The following is an 18694-nucleotide window of genomic DNA, read 5'->3' on the forward strand; positions in this document are numbered from 1 at the left end:
CTTTTCCCAGAAAAAAGCCCTGATTGTAGTTATTTGGCAGCAAAACATCTGCTTGTTTCTGTTAGTGACAGTTTGTTGACATCTATCTATCTATCTATCTATCTATCTATCTATCTATCTATCTATCTATCTATCTATCTATCTATCTATCTATCTATCTATCTATCTATCTATCTATCTATCTATCTATCTATCTATCTATCTATCTATCTATCTATCTATCAGCTTACATGATTCACGTCTCCATTTTTACAACAACCCTGTGAGATAGATGGAGTGTAATGTGCATGACTGGCCCAAGGTCACCCCGTGAGCTTCCGTGGCAGAGTAGGGAGTTGAACCTGGGTTTCCTACACGTTTGTCCAATGTTCAAACCAATATACCACACTGGCTCTCCATGCCACACTGGAACCACTTTTCCACTCAGCAAAAAGCAGCCATACAACAACCAACGTGTTTATTTGTAACAAAGGTACCCTCGTAAATGTCCTCTGTGTGCCTGTTTAATATTGCTGCTATTAAACGACATTGCTCTTCCTCTGGAATTCTCCACATAAATGTACTGTCTCTGCCATAACCAGTCATTTAGATGCCAATTGCTCAACCTCCAGCATTTGAGTTGTTTATCATATGCTACCCTTGTGACAAGATGAGACCTCCCTCCCTCCCGCCACTCACCAGAAAGCAGACGCACAGCAGGCAGAAGGTGAGCCAACTAGCTGAGCGACAGAGTAAGAATCTAGCTGGAGGCCCAGCCTTCCAGTGAGTTGGAAGGCTAGCTTTGGGTTGCCAATGCCAATACTGCCTGGCATGGATGGAACTCCGGGGTAAGATAAAACATGCTATTTCCACATGGACGTTTTGCTGTGCCTCTGCTTCCTTAACGTGGTGCTGTTCCTTAACGTGGTGCATCCACATAACATCATCCTCTATTAATCCTGCTTTTGTGACTCCCCCCCTCCTTTGCTGAAATCTTTTGCAAACATGGTTTGGTCCTCTCTTTCTGGAAATACTGCAATCAAAATGCCTTTGGATGCTGTATGGATGGGAAGTTGTGTATTTTTGCAGTTAGATACATGTGACCTGGAGGTTACATGCGTCTAAAGAAGCCCCCACGGGTAAACAGAACCAGGAAAATAGGATAAGAATCCCCCGTGGGAAAACAATGATTCACATCGAATTCAGTATAGATACAATAAATCGTTTATAAAGTGCAAAAGTTCTCAATTGTGAGATCTAATAAATACCCACTCATAAATAACAATAAATACTATACTTCACATAAACATCTCCTCTCAGCACAATAGTCAATAAATACATCCAGGGCTTTTTTTCTGGGAAAAGAGGTGGTGGAACTCAGTGGGTTGCCCTCGGAGAAAATGGTCACATGGCTGGTGGCCCCGCCCCCTGATCTCCAGACAGAGGGGAGTTTAGATTGCCCTCCGTGCCGCTCAGGTCAGTCTAAACTCCCCTCTGTCTGGAGATCAGGGGGCGGGGCCACCAGCCATGTGACCATTTTCAAGAGGTTCCGGAACACCATTCCACCGCGTTCCAGCTGAAAAAAAGCCCTGAATACATCTAATATCACAGTTATGGAAATACAAGTCCTTCAAACCATCCAGCGGGACAAAAAGATTGCCCCACCTGGTAGTTGGCAAGCCTAGGCAAAGTGGCACCGTCTCGGGCAAGTTATAATGCCATGAAGTCCACCCTCCAAAGCAGGGGAACTGAACTCTGTCGTCTGGGGATCTGTTAGTATTCTGGGAGATCTCTTCTCTAGGCCCCACGTGGAGGTTGCCAACCTTACTTAGACCCGAATGAGACAGTCATCAGTGATGAACATTAACATTTCCTGTGTAGTTCCTCTTGAAGCCAAAAAAGGAGAACTGTGGTATGTGAAGTGGTAAGTGAAGAAAGCAGTTTCCATATTGTTTCCAGCATGTACAGATGCTCCAAGTATCAACACATTTATAGTAAATGGAAAGTTGTTCATATCACATGAGGCTGGTCCTTGCGTACGTCTAAAGGCCATTCTGAGGGAGTTATATAATATATCAACTCTTATTTACAGTTTACATATTTCTTCCAATGAAAATAATTTTTTTGTTCAGGTCGTCCCTCACAAAGACGGCAATATGGAAAAGTCTCCTGGAAATGAATGAAAAATCAACATCAGTCCTGATAAAATTACGGCAACAACCATAAAGCGAAGAGACCTGAGAGAAGCTTATGCAAATACACAAACCCCAATACTTATATTATTCCAGTCCAATAGCAATATCCAATAATAACCACAATCCACATGTTTTCACCAGTGCAGCCATACTCAAATAAGCAGTTTCTGCATTGGGCCCCTTCTGCAATTCATAGAATTACAGTGCAATCCCAAAAAGATTTATTCCAGTCTCAGACCATTGACTTCAATGGGCTTAGAGTGGAGTAACTCTTCTTAGGACTGCAATGTTAGCTTTCTATTCTTTCCTTCTTGAATGAAACAGAACACTATTTGTTACAATTGTATCCCCTCCTTCTTCCAAGGAGTAACAATACATCCCCAACTCTGCTCGTGCAGTAGGGTTAGAATGAGAGGAAATAAGAAGAGGAATAGGAGAACCATTTGACTCGAGCTCTTTGGAAGCAGAGCATGGCAAACATGAATAGACAGAGAATTGGCTCTGTGGCCCAAGTTCACCCTATTTATTTCAGGGTTGGGCAGGATTTGAATTTGGCTCTCCCTTGTTCTAACCTAGCCCTCTCGGCATCGCACCACTATATCTAGGTTCCTCCTGCTAAATCGGTAAGCAAAAAGTTCCTTTCAAAGACCAAACAGGGTTCAAATTAAAAGTTGGCCCCTCGGGACTTTAAAAAATCAGATGCACTCTGTATTTTTCAGCAAACAAGAATCTGTTTTTATGTCTGCTGTCATGCTGAATATATGCGCATGTACATATGCGTTCTTTGTCACCATCACCACACCTAACTGAATTAAATAAAATGTTTTGGAAACTACTGCTTTGGCTAGCACTTTAATTTTATGCAGATTTGGAGTAGCAGAGGTGCTGTCATCGCAATGAGTATGGGGTTTTGATGAAAAATGGAGTTGTTGGGCTTTGCTTATGAAGTACGGTTTAGTCTTTCTCCTGCAGCCTTAAAAATATCCAAAATATGGTATTTATTTATGTACTTCATTTATACCCCACTTTTCTCCCCAACAGGAAACCAAGGTGGCTTACATAGGTTGTTTCCACACATCCTTATAGGCACGGCCCACCCACAGAATTCTGGTGGCTTTTCCCCAGGGTTCCACACATCTCAGTTTGCAAAACATTTGCAGGCTGTTTTCCTAGCGTGTTTAGGTGTTTTTTCTGGGACTGCATTTTCTCTGGTATTTTCTTTTGCTGTGGGTTGACGGAGCATATCTTCTGCGTTCTTTGGCATGTGATTGGTTAAAGCTCTCTGAGGAATCCTCAGATCACTGTGCAAATACGCCCCCCAAACGTCTCAGCATGCGATCGCGCATGTGCAGAGTAAAAAATAAATTGAAAGAGAGGCGGACAGCTATGACAAAAGTGCCCAATCTCACCTCCCAAATTGCTTTTTGTACGAACTGTGGAGGCAGTCCTGAGACCTCAGAGTGCAAGGTAAGCACTTTGGGGGAGTGTGTGTGGAGGCTGAGTTTTCAGAGCAACTCAATAAAACACACAATAAGTGGGAACAGGGTGGGAATGACCAACTGTGTGGAAATGGCCATAGTTCTCTCCTCCATTTCATCTCCTTAACAACCTTGTGAGGTAGGTTAGGATGAGAATACGTGACTGACCCAGCAAGCTTTCATGGCCCAGTGGGGATTCAAACCTGGTTCTTCAAGATCTTAGTCTGAAAGCCAAGCTACAAGTGATGCCTGACACAGGTTGGACACTTGTCAGCTTCCCTCAAGTTCTGATGGGAAATGTAGGCATCCTGGTCTTGCAGTTGTAATGGAGAGCCAAGCTGTAAAACCAGGACGCCTACATTTTCCATCAAAACTTGAGGTAAGCTGGCAAGTGTCCAACCTGTGTAAGGCGTCACTTGTAGCTTGGCTCTGACACTCTAACAACTTTACCACACTGGCTCTTTTATGGTTTCATATGCAAGCCATATATATAAAAAATGCCTAGGGAGAGTGAAAACAGAATTGCAACAAGAACTATAATTTGTATTGGTTGGCCCAATCATATTGCACAAGTTATGACCAAAAATATGAATAAGATATCAGATGATAAGGCTGTGAAATAAGATCTTGAACATGTGATGAACTGGAAAAACAACTATATTGTTGTTTGATATGAATGGAACAGGAGGTCACAATGACTTTGAAGTTGATCCAACCAATAAAGAATAAAGAAAGATTCATCACATTTTCTAAGTGTTTTGTGTCTGTTATGATACAGTTCTGACATATGTAGAGAATGGAAAGAAACGTTACTTGTTTTTAAAGCCAACCTTGACTAATACAGGCTCAAGAATTAAACAGGGATTCCAAGGGAGTTTTGCTGGCTGCTGGGAACTCTGGTTTTGTGGCACATGGCTTTTATCCCATGAATAAGAGAACAACAGAAAAGATAAGCAGTCCTGCTTAAGTGAAAATCCATAGGATGGTACCAAAGAGATAGGATTTGCCAGGTGTTTGGTTCCCATCTGGGGGATCACTCAATAAACATGTCATTGTTTGTTGCTTTCCTACCTGGGACGCTGATTTTGTTTCTCTGGGTGTTTGTGTCACAAAAGATGATGTCATTTATTAGGTTAAATCTAGGTGTTTAAAAATGCACTGCCATGTTTCTTCATATTTTGTTTATAGCAAACAACCTTCATAAGAATTCCACAGCTGAGTCCTATCCTGCCCTCCAACTTCTGCTTGTATGGTCAAAGTTAATGAATGACTTCTGCTTGAACTCAAACCAGAGTTTGACATTCTAGTGGAGTCACCAACTATGATTTGCATTCATGCAACGTCAACTCCTGGGTAGGTATAACTAGGGTCACCAGGTCCCCCGACTCTCCCGGTGGGAGATCAGGGGTCCGGCACTTACCTTGCTGTGCGTGCATGCACGTGCTCCCAGCTGGCGCAATGATGTCACTTCCTGGAAATGATGTCATCGCGCAGGTCAAGGGGTGGCTTGGGAGTGCTAATGCTCTCACCAGGGGGCCAAATCAGGTGCGATTTGGCCTGAATCAGGCCACTGATGGCATGCTGTGCTGCCCAGGGGTGTGGCCTGGGAAGCATGCCCCCCCATACTACCCTGCTGGTCAGGTAAGTGGGGGCAGGGGATGGAGAGTGGGAGCAGGGGATCCCCTGCCCCAGGTTGAGGAATGTCACCCCTAGGTATAACAATGTGATGTATTGGGAAGAATGTTAGACTTGAACTGGAAAGATTAGGGATGCCAACTCTGGGCTGGGAAATTCCTGGATATTTGGGTGGACTCTGGGGAGGGCAGGATTTGGGGAGGGGAGGTACCTCAGTGGGGTATAATGCCATATAGTCTACCCTCCGAAGCAGCCATTTTCTCTAGGGGAACTGATCTCTGTAATTCCAGGAGATTTCCAGGCCTCACCTGGAAGTTGGCAGCCTTACTTGCTCCACAGGCATCCTCACCCCAGTACCATTTTCCTGCCATCAGCCCTTCGTGACCACTGTTTTCCCTGCTGCTCCAGCAGATGATTTTTTAGGGCTTTAACAAAATGGTAATTGTCCTTGTACAATATTGCAGTAATGTTATAATGATCTGTTGTCGCTAGCCAATTCCTCTGAATGAACAGCTTTGGGGCTTTTTTAAAGAATAAAACAACAACAACAACAACCTTTGATTTATACACTGCCCTCCGGGACAACTTAACACCCACTCAGAGCAGCTTACAAAATGTGTTGTTATTATCCCCACAACAATCACCCTGTGAGGTGGGTGGGGCTGAGAGAGCTCTGAGAAGCTGTGACTGACCCAAGGTCACCCAGTTGGCTTCAAGCGGAGGAGGGAGGAATCAAACCCGGTTCTCCAGATTAAAGTCCTGCCTCTCTTAACCACTATAACAAACTGGCTGTACACCAAAAAGCAGGTAATTCAGTAGGTCGTGGCAACTAGTAGGTCGTGGCAATAGATGGTTATTATTGTGCTATTGTTCAATAGCAGGGACCAATTAGTGAAACTTCCTACGAAAGCTCTTCATCAGATCTAGAGGGGGATAACGCAGAAAGAATTAGGGCTGACAAGGGAACATGCGCACCCAGCACTTGTGTGGCTGCTTTGTTGCCGCTGAAAGCAAGACCTTTGCTTTCACAGATGGGGCCCTAGTGATTTTTAGGATATTATAATCAAAAGGATTGACTGATCGGAACCAAACCATGACAAAACACCGATATGCGTTACAGTTTTTTTGACTCAAACAGTCAAATGGTGTGATGGTTGTTGTGGGTTTTCCGGGCTGTATTGCCGTGGTCTTGGCATTGTAGTTCCTGACGTTTCGCCAGCAGCTGTGGCTGGCATCTTCAGAGGTGTAGCACCGAAAGACAGAGATCTCTCAGTGACACTGAGAGATCTCTGTCTTTTGGTGCTACACCTCTGAAGATCCGCATCAAGAAAAAAAGGAAGTGAACCAAGGCACTAAAGAGTCTAAATTCAATTATAATTGTGTATATTCACTACCAAAGTAATACAAAGTGAAATATTGGTGAAAAGTCCACAATCAGTATGATAATACTTTTCAAAGTCCAGCCGTATTGTAATAATTCTCCGGCGTTGTTGAGTAGTAGCAAGCTTCACAGCTGTTGAGAATTGAGCCGTGAAAATATCTGTTGTAAATTAGTAGCGTTGTCAAGAGAAGACAGCGCTAAAGAAGGTAAGTGGCAACGAGCACGAGCCGGCAAATTTCCTCTTCGCTCGTTTCAGACCAACATATCTTTCCTCAGGCCACAATATACATGAAGTCAAGCAATTCAATTCCTATCATACACCGAAGGTTCCATCGTTTTACAAACCCACAACAACCATCGTTCTCCGGCCGTGAAAGCCTTCGACAATACATCAAGTCAAATGGTGTGTTCTACTCAGGAGAGTTCTCTCACTTGTAAACTTTGGGATGACTTCTCAGCTTCTTTTGCATGCTTGTGGTCGGACGTACAATGAAAGCCCTGGAGCTATCACACACGGATCCACCCTGTCATCTGATGTTGTGGCCTTCGAATATTGTGCAAATGATGGTTGCAAGATTTCTCAGCCTAAGTAGTGTTTAGCAAAACAGGAAGTTCATCTTGTATAACTTCCAGCTATTCCGACTTATTCTCAGACACAAAATCAGTTGCAAATTATACAGAACATAATATGAACAAATGACCCGGCAACTAGGGGTGCTTCCGTAAAAATATTTCCAATGAGTTGACAAAGAATGCACTGTGTTGACATGGCAATTTTTCAAAATCTACTGGTACAATCCTATGCAGACTAATCTAGTTTTAAACGGGTTTAGACTGTCTTTAATTCTTCATAGGATTAGTGGGCAGGTGGATAGCAATATGTTTTGCTCTAGAAGGTTTCTCAAAGGCAGCAGCTAACATACCACTGAGGTATGGGGGCTACAATAAAGTGTGGATTCAACAAAAAGGTTAAACAAAGAGGTGGAGGAGCAGGAAGGAGGAATGGAGTGGCAGTTAACACAGTTAAACCATTCTAAGCCCACTGACTTCAATGGGCTGAAAGCGGCATAGTTCTGCTTATTTCACCGAGAGGAGGAAGTAGGGTTGTCAACCTCCGGGCAGGGTCTGGCATTCTCCCAGAATTACAACAGATTCTGGGACTCCAGACATCAGTTCCCCTAGAGAAAATTACAGCTTCGGAGGGTGGACTCTGTGGCATTATACCTTGCTAAGGCTCTCCCCAAAATCTAGCTGTCATGTCTGTCACCCATCCATGCCATTATTTCCAGCTGATGTGTTGCTATGAACCAGTGTTTTGTGCTGAACCATTGTTCTATGCTGTGCCTTGATATCATATTACTGACGACATAACTTGCCTTGTATTCACAGACCTGCTGTATCCAGGGTGTCTTATCTCTTGTGCTTTGAAGCTCAGTGTCTCTGACCTTTCAAACCTGCTAGTTCTCAGGGGGAAGAAGAATACAGCGGTTCACCCTTAATCTGTTGCCTCTCTCCTGTCTAGACAAAGCATGTAAACTATTTAGGGAATTCTCAGGACTGGTTCGCGCCAAAAGTTATGTTTTCCTCAAAAAGTTGACAGGAATAACAAGTTCTGTAAACTATGGCTCATATAGGTCCCAAGCACTCATCCCCCCCGCTCCCAACAGGAAAAAATAACTTTTGGCGTGAACCAGTCCTGAGAACTCCCTAAATAGTTTACCTGCTTCGTCTAGACAGGAGAGAGGCAACAGATTAAGGATGAAACGTGTATTCTTCTTCCCCCTGAGAACTAGCAGGTTTGCAAGTTCAGAGACACAGAGCTTCAAAGCACAAGAGATAAGACACCCTGGATACAGAAGGCCTGTGAATACAAGGCAAGTTATGGTGTCAGCAATATGATATCAAGACACAGCATAGAACAGTGGTTCAGCACAAAACACTGGTTCATAGCAACACATCAGCTGGAAATAATGGCATGGATGGGTGACGGACATGGCACTACCCCCCGCCCCAGGCTGTAACCCTAAATCTACAGGAATGTTCCAGATCTGGCAGCCCTAGCAGCAGCAAGTAGCAGGAATAAGGCCATTGATGGCAGAATCACATTCTTTCCCCTATAGGAACTAAAGTCCAGGGGCAAGTGTCGGCTACAAATGCTCACCACATTTCCTGCTTCCACATCAAACTGGTCCACGTGTTGGCACGATACATCAAAATGGACCCCAATTTTCCCCACTCCCCTGATTTTGCTGCCTACAAAACGATTGTTTAATATGTGGCGAGCTCTGCAACATTCTTTGGTGCCCCAGATGCTGGGTCTGAATGCATGGAAACACTAGTGCGCAGTCAAGGGAGCAATGGGTGAATTCGGAGGTCCAGATTTTGTGTTTCCTGTCTCTTCCACCCCAACAACAACAACATTTGATTTATATACCGCCCTACAGAACAACTTAATGCCCACTCAGAGCGGCTTACAAAGTGTGTTATTATTGATGTATTGTTGAAGGCTTTCATGGCCGGAGAACAATGGTTGTTGTGGATTTTCTGGGCTGTATAGCCGTGGTCTTGGTCCCAAGACCACGGCTATACAGCCCGGAAAATCCACAACAACCATTGTGTTATTATTATCCTCACAACAATCACTCTGTGAGGTGGGTGGGGCTCAGAGAGCTGTGACTGACCCTAGGTCACCAAGCTGGCTTCAAGCAGAGGACTGGGGAATCAAACCCGGTTCTCTAGACTGGAGTCCTGCCATTCTTAACCACTACACCAAACTGGCCAAATGAGCACATGTAAGCATCCCAGCTTAGTAGGATTGCCAGCTCCAAGTTGGGAAATTCCTGGAGATTTTGAGGATGGAGCCTGGAGACAATGGGGTTTGGGGAGGGGAAGGACCTCATCTGGGTATAATTCTTTTGAGTATACCCTCAAAGAGGCCCTTTTTCTCCAGGGGAAATGATCTCTGTAGCCTGGAGATCAAATGTAATTCCAGGAAATCTCCAACTACCACCTGAAGATTGGCTACACGATAGCTTAGATTGATTAGCTTAGATTCTATCTCTTTTCTGTCCTATTCTAAATCGAGTTCCTAAAATAAAAGGCCACTTATTTTCTTAACTAAAGTAAACAGGCTCTGTGTAAGTTTATTATCAGCACACATTCACATGCCTAGCTGCACTGACTAAGCTGCTCTGATAACGGCACACACAGACAACATTAGGAGACAGTGTATATCTGCAAACATGTCCATAGGAAAATGGTATCTAAAATAGTAAAGTAATATACATATTCAAATACAGGGACAAAATCTGTATTCTGAGAAGACCAGAAGGCCAGAAGAATGGAATGCCTGCAGAAATCAGAGAAAATAAGACACTGCAGAGGTCATCATTAGAGTGGACCTAAAATATTTTTATGAACCCATGTGGCAATTTCTCTCCTCATAAGAGGGCTTCCTAACAGGCCCCTCACTCTCAAGGATAGTGTCAGTAATGACACAGGGCCTTGTCTGTGGAACAGCATCCTGGAAGGGGTGACATAGGAGCCTACTCTTGTGGACTTCTGGTGAGACCAGGGCTTTTTTTCAGCTGGAACGTGGTGGAACGGAGTTCCGGAACCTCTTGAAAATGGTCACATGGCTGGTGGCCCCGCCCCCTCATCTCCAGACAGAGGGGAGTTTAGATTGCCCTTGTCGTGGGCTGGGCCAGCCCAAGCAGGGTGGTTCAAGTCCAAACCTCAACACCAAGTCCAGGGGGAGTTTCAGGAGCCAAAAGCCAAGTCAAAGCAGTGGTCAGAGCATGAGCTAATGCCAGAAGTGAGTCCAGAGTCCAAGAGGAAGGTCAGGCACAGTCCAAGGTCAGTTACCGATAGTGTCGGGTCCAAAAGCAGGCACAGGCAAGGTCCACAGAACACAGAGCGGTTGCAGGCAGTAGACACATTGCTTCCACGCCTGGCTGTCACTCCTGACTGGCTTTTATAGCCAGGTGTGGTTTTCAGCCAGCTGCTGGGGCTCCATCCTGATGCTGCTCATCGTCACTCTCCAGCAGCTGGCGTCGGCTCAGGAGACGAGCACTGCGCCGTCTCTCCTGCAGTTCCAGCCTCAGCCTTTGTCTGCGGTGTTCTTTATGAGTGGGCGAACCTGGGGGGGTGGAAGCCCCTGGCTGGGCTTTCCCTGTGGAAGTCCCTGGCTGAGCTTCCCCTGTGGTGCTGGGGCTGGAGAGTACTGATGGCTCTGCTTCAGCTGCTGGCTGTAGGCTCCAATTAGCCAGCAGCTGTGGCTCCTGATTACCAGCCTCTGCTGAGTCAGGGCTGGCTACATGGAGCTCCTCTTCTCCTGAGGAGTCCTGGCTGGCTACACAAAGCCCCTCTCCTCCAGAAGAGGAGTCCTCACTCTCACTGAGCCCAGACTGGACCATGACAGCCCTCGAGCGGTGCGGAGGGCAATCTGGACTCCCCTCTGTCTGGAGATCAGGGGGAGGGGCCACCAGCCATGTGACCATTTTCAAGCGGTTCTGGAACTCCCTTCCACCGCGTTGCAGCTGAAAAAAAGCCCTGGACAGAACAAATTAAAGGAGCTGATGGGGGAGCTTGAATCGTCTCTGGCTTAACTGTTGTAATGATATAATTATCTGATTTTAATTATGTGTTTTAATTAATTTAACAGGGGATTATTTGTGCATAATGTGAGGGCCAGTGTGGTGAAGTGGTTGAAGTCTCGGACTAGAATCTGGGAGACCCAGGCTCGAACACCCACTAGTCCACGGAAGCTTTCTGAGGGACTTTGGGCCAGTCATGCAGACACAGCCTAACCTAGCCCTCAGGGTTGGTGTGTGGATAAAATGGAGGAGAGGAAGACAACATAAGCTGCTTCTGGTCCTTGTTGGGAAGAAAGGGCCGTTTCCACACGACTTACCAGCCTCCGGAGCGTTGTGTAAAACACATAGAAGATAGCGTCTTCTCAAGTGAAATCGCACCAGGAAGACGCGATGTCGCAGAAAACTCCCAGATGATAGCGTTTTCCTGGCGCAATTTCGCGCGAGAAGATGCTATCTTCTGCATGCTTTGCGCAATGCTCCAGAGGCCAGTTAAGTCATGTAGAAACAACCAAGGTGGGGTAAAAATTAAATAAATAAAATAATATTATATTGATTGTTATTAAGGTCCTGTGGGAGGGAAGGTGGAATGGTATAGCCCAATCTCGTCAGATGTCAGAAGCTAAGCAGGGTCAGTATTTGAGTGGGGGAAGGAAGATTCTGCAGAGGAAGGCAATGGAAAACCACCTCTGGCCCTCACTTGCCCTGCTGGGGTTGCCATCAGTTGATTGAGACTTGATGGCACATCCACACACTAGGGTCCTGGAGGGATACATAAAAGCTCTCAATAAATTAAATTAAATAATTCATTATTTCTATGACTCTTTCTCAGTACAAAATCAATGCAACCATTCCACAGACTCATACGAAGGAAAATGGCAGCTCAGTAACAGGGCAGCCACATTTATAGTGCAACCCTAGTTACACCCTTCTAAGTCCATTGAAGTCCATGATGTAACTCTGCTTAGGACTGTGCTGATAACTTCCGTGGACAATTTTGTCTCCAGGTTGCCAGTTGGGGAGGGCAGTTACGACTTCTAAGACTTCTGGTTGAAGATCCCTCCCCTTTCTCTGTACATCAAAATGGAGGGGTCTTGCTTTTGGAGGAAGGGGATGGGCCTGAAATCAGAACCACTGACTGGTCCAGAACCCTACTTGCAATCAAGTGGTCTGGATGACTCTAGTTAGGTCTGATTAAGACATAGGCGTGCAGTTAAGAAGCCTTGAGCATCTAATTAGCTTTCCTATATCAAATCATATACCCTTGCTAGAGGTTCACAACAGATAATGGCCGTTTTCACACTACTTACTTGCTTCCGGAACATTGCGAAACGTAGCACAAAAATTGCGGACGATAGCGTCTTCTCGCGAGAGTTTTGCGCGACATTGTGCAAAACTCTCACGAGAAGACGCTATCTTCCGCGGTTTTTGCACTACGTTTCGCGATGTTCCGGAAGCAAGTAAGTAGTGTGAAAACGGCCAATGTTTTAGGTTTGTTATTGGGTATTGTACGCAAGTCATACAATTATGGAGTCCCTGCTTCCATTTTAAGTCTTTATTATTACAAAATAATTATTCAGTAGTCTTATATCAACTTACTCAACAGAAAATCATACTGTTCATTATCTCCATAGGTCATTAAAGGAGATAAATTACATGAGTCCAAAAGTATCTTACTCAAAGATACGAAGGCCACAGGCAAGCAGCCCTTTCTTAGAAGTTCTCATTCAAGTTAGCCTGCCATATTTATAGGGTTTCAGAATCCTCTCTTAACAATAGCCGCTTCAAAGACTCAGATTCTTGGCGAACATATTATCTTATGACTTCATACGCCAAACAAGTTATCCCTATTTGAAACATCTTCTTTAAAGATATAACAATAGTTAATTCATTCTTGCTATTTCTTGTCTTAACAAAGTCTATGTAGAATTAGTGATTACAAGTTTCTCATACATTTGAATATCTTTTGGCCCTCTACCAATACATCTATAATCTTGCCAGCTTCTCTGAAGTTAGACATTTCTGCCATTTTCATATACTCCCTGCACCTGGCCCTTGGTACGTATATATTGATATGAGTTAGATGGCTCTTTTAATATACACATGACAATACAACTGTGTAACTCTATTTTTGTATGTTCCTCTCCGAGGCTGTTCTGTTCTAGGCCTCTAAACTGCCTTTGCAGCATGTCTAGTTCTAGGACCAAGCTAGCCCTGTGCAAAGGTATCTTGAATGACTTTCTTGGTCCTATCCAGCAGTGGTTCCCCTATAGTTCTAGCCAGGGCTTTTTTTTCTGGGAAAAGAGGTGGTGGAACTCAGTGGGTTGCCAGCACAGGGGGCAACTCTTGGCGGGAGGTGGTGCCCCTGTTACCACATGTGCACGTGCAAAGTGCACGCATGCTCCCAAGGCCAATGACGTCATTTTGGGTCAGCTGGAACAAGGGGGGAGTTTTTAAAATTTTAAATTGCCCTCTGTGAAAATGGACACATGGCTGGTGGCCCCGCCCCCTGATCTCCAGACAGAGGGGAGTTTAGATTGCCCTCCGCGCCACTGCAGCGGCGCAGAGGGCAATCTAAACTCCTCTCTGTCTGGAGATCAGGGGGCAGAGCCACCGGCCATGTGACCATTTTCAAGAGGTTCTGGAACTCTGTTCCACCGCGTTCCAGCTGAAAAAAAGCCCTGGTTCTAGCTACATCCAAGGCTAAGATCCAGTTGGAGGGATAGGTAACTGAAATACGCACAATGCACAAGAAGAACTTGAGAAATAGTATAGCATGTGGGCACTAAAATAGTTACTGTATCTCTTAGAAATGGGTCAGTTAAACCATAGTCTGCCTACCCCATTTGATATGATCTGTCAGAAAGGGAACGTGCTGTCAGTGGTTGATGTACTCATTAGAAAATAATCTCCAGAAAAGAACTGCAGTGAAAATACAATGTGGGCAGCGATGCTTAAGTTGGCCAATGATACTTAATGATGCTTACGTTGGCCAATGGTGAAATTATGAAGGAAGCTCCCTGAACACCTTCACTGGAATGCTTGTAGCTCCAGTTCCCATATGTGACTGCATAATTTCCAGACATACGGAGCAATGCAGACAGTTGATGCTTGTGTGATGTGCCGTCAAGTCACCCCACCTATGGCGACCCTATGAATGAAAGACCTCCAGTACATCCTACCATTAACAGCCTTGCTCAGATCCTGCAAACTGGAGGACGTGGCTTCTTTTATTGAGTCCAGCCATCTCATTTTAGGTCTTCCTCTTTTCCTACTGCCTCCCACTTTTCCTAGCATTATTAACTTTTCCAGAGAATCTTGTCTTCTCATGATGTGACCAAAGTACGATAGCTTCATTTTTGTCATTTTAGCTTCTAGGGAGAATTCAGGCTTGACTTGATCTAGGACCCACTTATTTGTCTTTTGGGCCATCCATGGTATCCACAAAACTCTCCTCCAGCACCACATTTCAAATGAATCAGTTTTCTTCCTGTCAGCTTTCTTCACTGTCCAACTTTCACATCCATACATAGTAATGGGGAATACCATAGTTTGGATTATCTTGATCTTGGCCCCCAGATAGACATCTTTATCTTTCAGGATCTTTTCTAGTTCCTTCACAGCTGCCCTTCCAAGTCTCAATCTTCTTCTAATTTCTTCATTGCAGTCTACCTCTTGGTTGATGACTGAGCCAAGGAATAGAAAGTCTTGAACAATTTCAATGTCCTCATTGTCAACTTTAAAATTGTGTAGTTCCTCAGTAGTTAATGCTTAGATGCTGAATTTTGGGAAATGTTTTACATGCAGATCAAAACCATATAATCACTATAGGAAGCAGGCCACCTCACATCCCACAAAGATGCCACAGAGAACACTGGATTATTCTCCCATTTGTTTGGTTTTGTTTTTGTCAGTCAGGAGCCAAGAAATAGCTTTGTTTAATCATTGTGTAACTCAAGGACAAATTTAGACACAAGTAGAGTCAGGGTTCCCTGACCCATTTGTCAGACAGTCATAACCTAATGTTCTCAAGCTGAATTGGGTCCCAGAACATTTGGGAAACCTGACTTGTGGCTTGACATCCACTTTGGCCCCACAGTCAAACATCCCCAATAAAACCACTTGGTGGCTATCCAGGAAGAGAACCGAGTCTACCCCCCAAGCAAGACTGTATACATTCTCATGGAACAGGGTGCACAGGTGCCCACATTGGAAGTATAATGTGCAGCACGGTGGAATTGAAAGAAGTTGAGGGTCGCTCTAACGTCGTTCCATTTCATTGTTTTGCATGTTATATTAAACACACACAGAAATCATATCACTAAATCTGCCGTTTTTCACAGCTGCAGTCCAAAACAGAGTTACAGTCTTCTAGGTCCACTGAAGTCAACGGGCTTTGAAAGGCGCAAGTCTGCTTAGCGCTGCACCACCCAATCCCTCCGATACAAAAGATCAAGAGTGTTCTGGTATAGCCTCCACTGCGCTGTCATTGCCTGTGCACCAATCGGGAACATGTTTTCTTGCACTGACTTCAATGGGATTTACTTATGAGTAGAGGCATGCTTAGGACTGCAACCTAAGATACGGAGACCAGCAGAAGTATTTTGCTGTTTGTAAGGAAATCATGGAGAGAGCCCCAACTGCTTGCACTATGGTAAGATCACCTGCCTCTCTCTCTCTCTCACACACACACCATGGGTGCCAATCTAAACATCTAACCCCTTGCTAGCTGTATGCACTGTTGGGCTGCTAGTACAGTTGCACATCTCTTCTCAAGGTTTGCTGTAGCAAAGGTTATGACAACTGCTGGTCAGACACTGTAAATGTAGAGCTCCGAGAAGCAGAGAAGGAGAGTCAGGGATTAATGGGCCAAGAACTGTTGTGGCTCCTCTGATTGATGACCAAAAACAACACCAAAGTTGCCAAACATCTAGGCTGTGCAATATCCCAGTTTACAGTTATGCCTGGGCTTAGCTACCTCTACTGGTTTGGGGGTGGGAAGAGCATTTGTGCAGCTTATCAATGGATCATACCCATAGCCTGTGATGAAATTCATAGAATATTATTCACTGAAGGACCAGTAAATCATCCTTTAATCTAATCATTACTACAGACTACTTTGTTAGTATGGTTAGCAGTTTGGTCTTGAAAACACTCTTTCTATATGATTGTTGGTCACACTGGAGGATATATTAACAGGATTGCAGTTCTGCTTGTTTTTTTAAAATCTTTTATTAAAATTTCCAACGTATTTATATAACATACAATTAAAAAAAACAGAGAAAGAAAGAGAAAAGAAAAAAAGAATCAAAGAAATTAAGAAAAACAGAAGAGTGGATGAAAAACTAAAATAAAAAGGGGGGAAGGGGGGAAAGCAGGGTTTTTTTCTGGGAAAAGAGGTGGTGGAACTCAGTGGGTTGCCAGCACAGGGGGCAACTCCTGGCAGGAGATGGTGTCCCCGGTACCACATGCGCATGCACGCTTCTGGGATTGTACAATGATGTCACTTTGGGTCAGCTGGAACAAGGGAGGAGTGTTTTTAAAGTTTAAATCACCCTCGGCAAAAATGGTCACATGGCCAGCGGCGCGGAGGGCAATCTCAACTCCCCTCTGTCTGGAGATCAGGGGGCGGGGCCACCAGCCATGTGACCATTTTCAAGAGGTGCCAGAACTCCGTTCCCCCGCATTCCCGCTGAAAAAAAGCCCTGGGGGAAAGTATCTATATAGTAGGGATATATACCAATTTTCCATTTGAAGCATAAAACACAAGTATTGATGCAAGAAATGTGTCTGGTTTTGGAAACTGTCAAATAGTAAGATATGAGCATTCTTGAATTTGATCCCCATCTCTGGGAGAAGGCGCTTGTATGTAATATATCTCACTCCATCCATTTGACATCAGTATTAATGGAGTCAATTGTTATATTATTGGCGTTCTTACTGATGTTTAAATTCAGGAAGGACAACCTGTGTGACTCACAGATTCAAAATGTGGGCATCGCATTAATGCCAGAAATATTTTAAACCCGAGTATCCACAACTGAGTAAATTACTGGTCTGCAGTTTGGTATGCTAGCCTCTGGCAATGGCCTACATAACAAATTGCACAGAATATGCCCTACAACAAATGATGTCACCTGAGCACTATTATCAAGTTCAAATATAATGTTGTATCTGACATTGTTATTTGCCAGAACATTGAAAAGTTAATTGGAATGGATGCTTGATAGCGCATTTCACATTGTCTTTTCTTTTTAAGTGCCATAATTTTTTTATTTCAAGGAGGGATGCAAAAAGCAAATGGAAACACTCATGGGCCACAATGAGTGATTCCACACACGTTGGATAATGCACTTCCAATCCTCTTTATAGATCATTTGCAACGGACTTTTTCATGTGCGGAACAAAAAATCCACCTCAAACGATTGATAAAGTGCATTGAAAGTGCATCATCCAACGTGTGCGGAATCAGCCATGATTAAAAAAAATTAACAATTATACTTTATACATCTATGTCTAAAGCAGGGCTTTTTTTCAGCTGGAATATGGTGGAATGGCATTTTGGCACCTCTTGAAAATGGTCACATGGCTGGTGGCCCCGCCCCCGGATCTCCAGACAGAGGGGAGTTTAGATTGCCCTCCGTGCCACCGGTGCGGAGGGCAATCTAAACTCCCTCTGTCTGGAGATCCGGGGGCGGGGCCACAAGTCGTGAACATTTTCACCAAAGGTAATTTAAACTTTTTAAACCCCCCTTGTTCCAGCTGACCCAAAGTGATGTCATTAGCCCTGGGAGCATGTGTGCACTTTGCACGCACACATATGGTACCAGGGGCACCACCTTCCGCCAAGAGTTGTCCCCTGTGCTGGCAACCCACTGAGTTCCACCACCTCTTTTCCCAGAAAAAAAGCCCTGGTCTAAAGTAATGTACAGTCATTTTATTTATGCTTGCTTCTAATTCTCTAAAAGAGGGAAAGAAAATATGTGACTAAAGACATAAAAGATGCTCAGTCGCATTAATATAAAATATTGCAATAATTACAAAAACATTGCACAGTCAGATAAATCAATTTAAAAAACCATAGATGGGTTTCCAGCATTCTTAAAAATAAAGTTCTTTTTAGTATGTCTGTATCTCTGTCTGTATTAATTCATTCATGTCTGTATTAATTCATTCAGTCATTTTTGACATCTTTGTTATCTGCCGTACCTTCTGAATACAAGATTTGATGGTCAAAAAACATTTTTTCTTACACAACATTTTGCAGCAGTGAAGAAATCAAGAAATATTCTGTGAATGTATGGAGCATGGTCCATTTAGGAGGTTTATTTGAAAGATTCTATGATTTTCTGGTAGTTTGCAGCCTACCATACACTGGATTTCCCGTGGAACTTTCTTCCAAACTTTCTTGGCTGGAGAACACCAAGGAAGTCC

The sequence above is a fragment of the Eublepharis macularius genome, chromosome 2, assembly GCF_028583425.1.
Source record: "Eublepharis macularius isolate TG4126 chromosome 2, MPM_Emac_v1.0, whole genome shotgun sequence".
Lineage (NCBI taxonomy): Eukaryota > Metazoa > Chordata > Lepidosauria > Squamata > Eublepharidae > Eublepharis > Eublepharis macularius.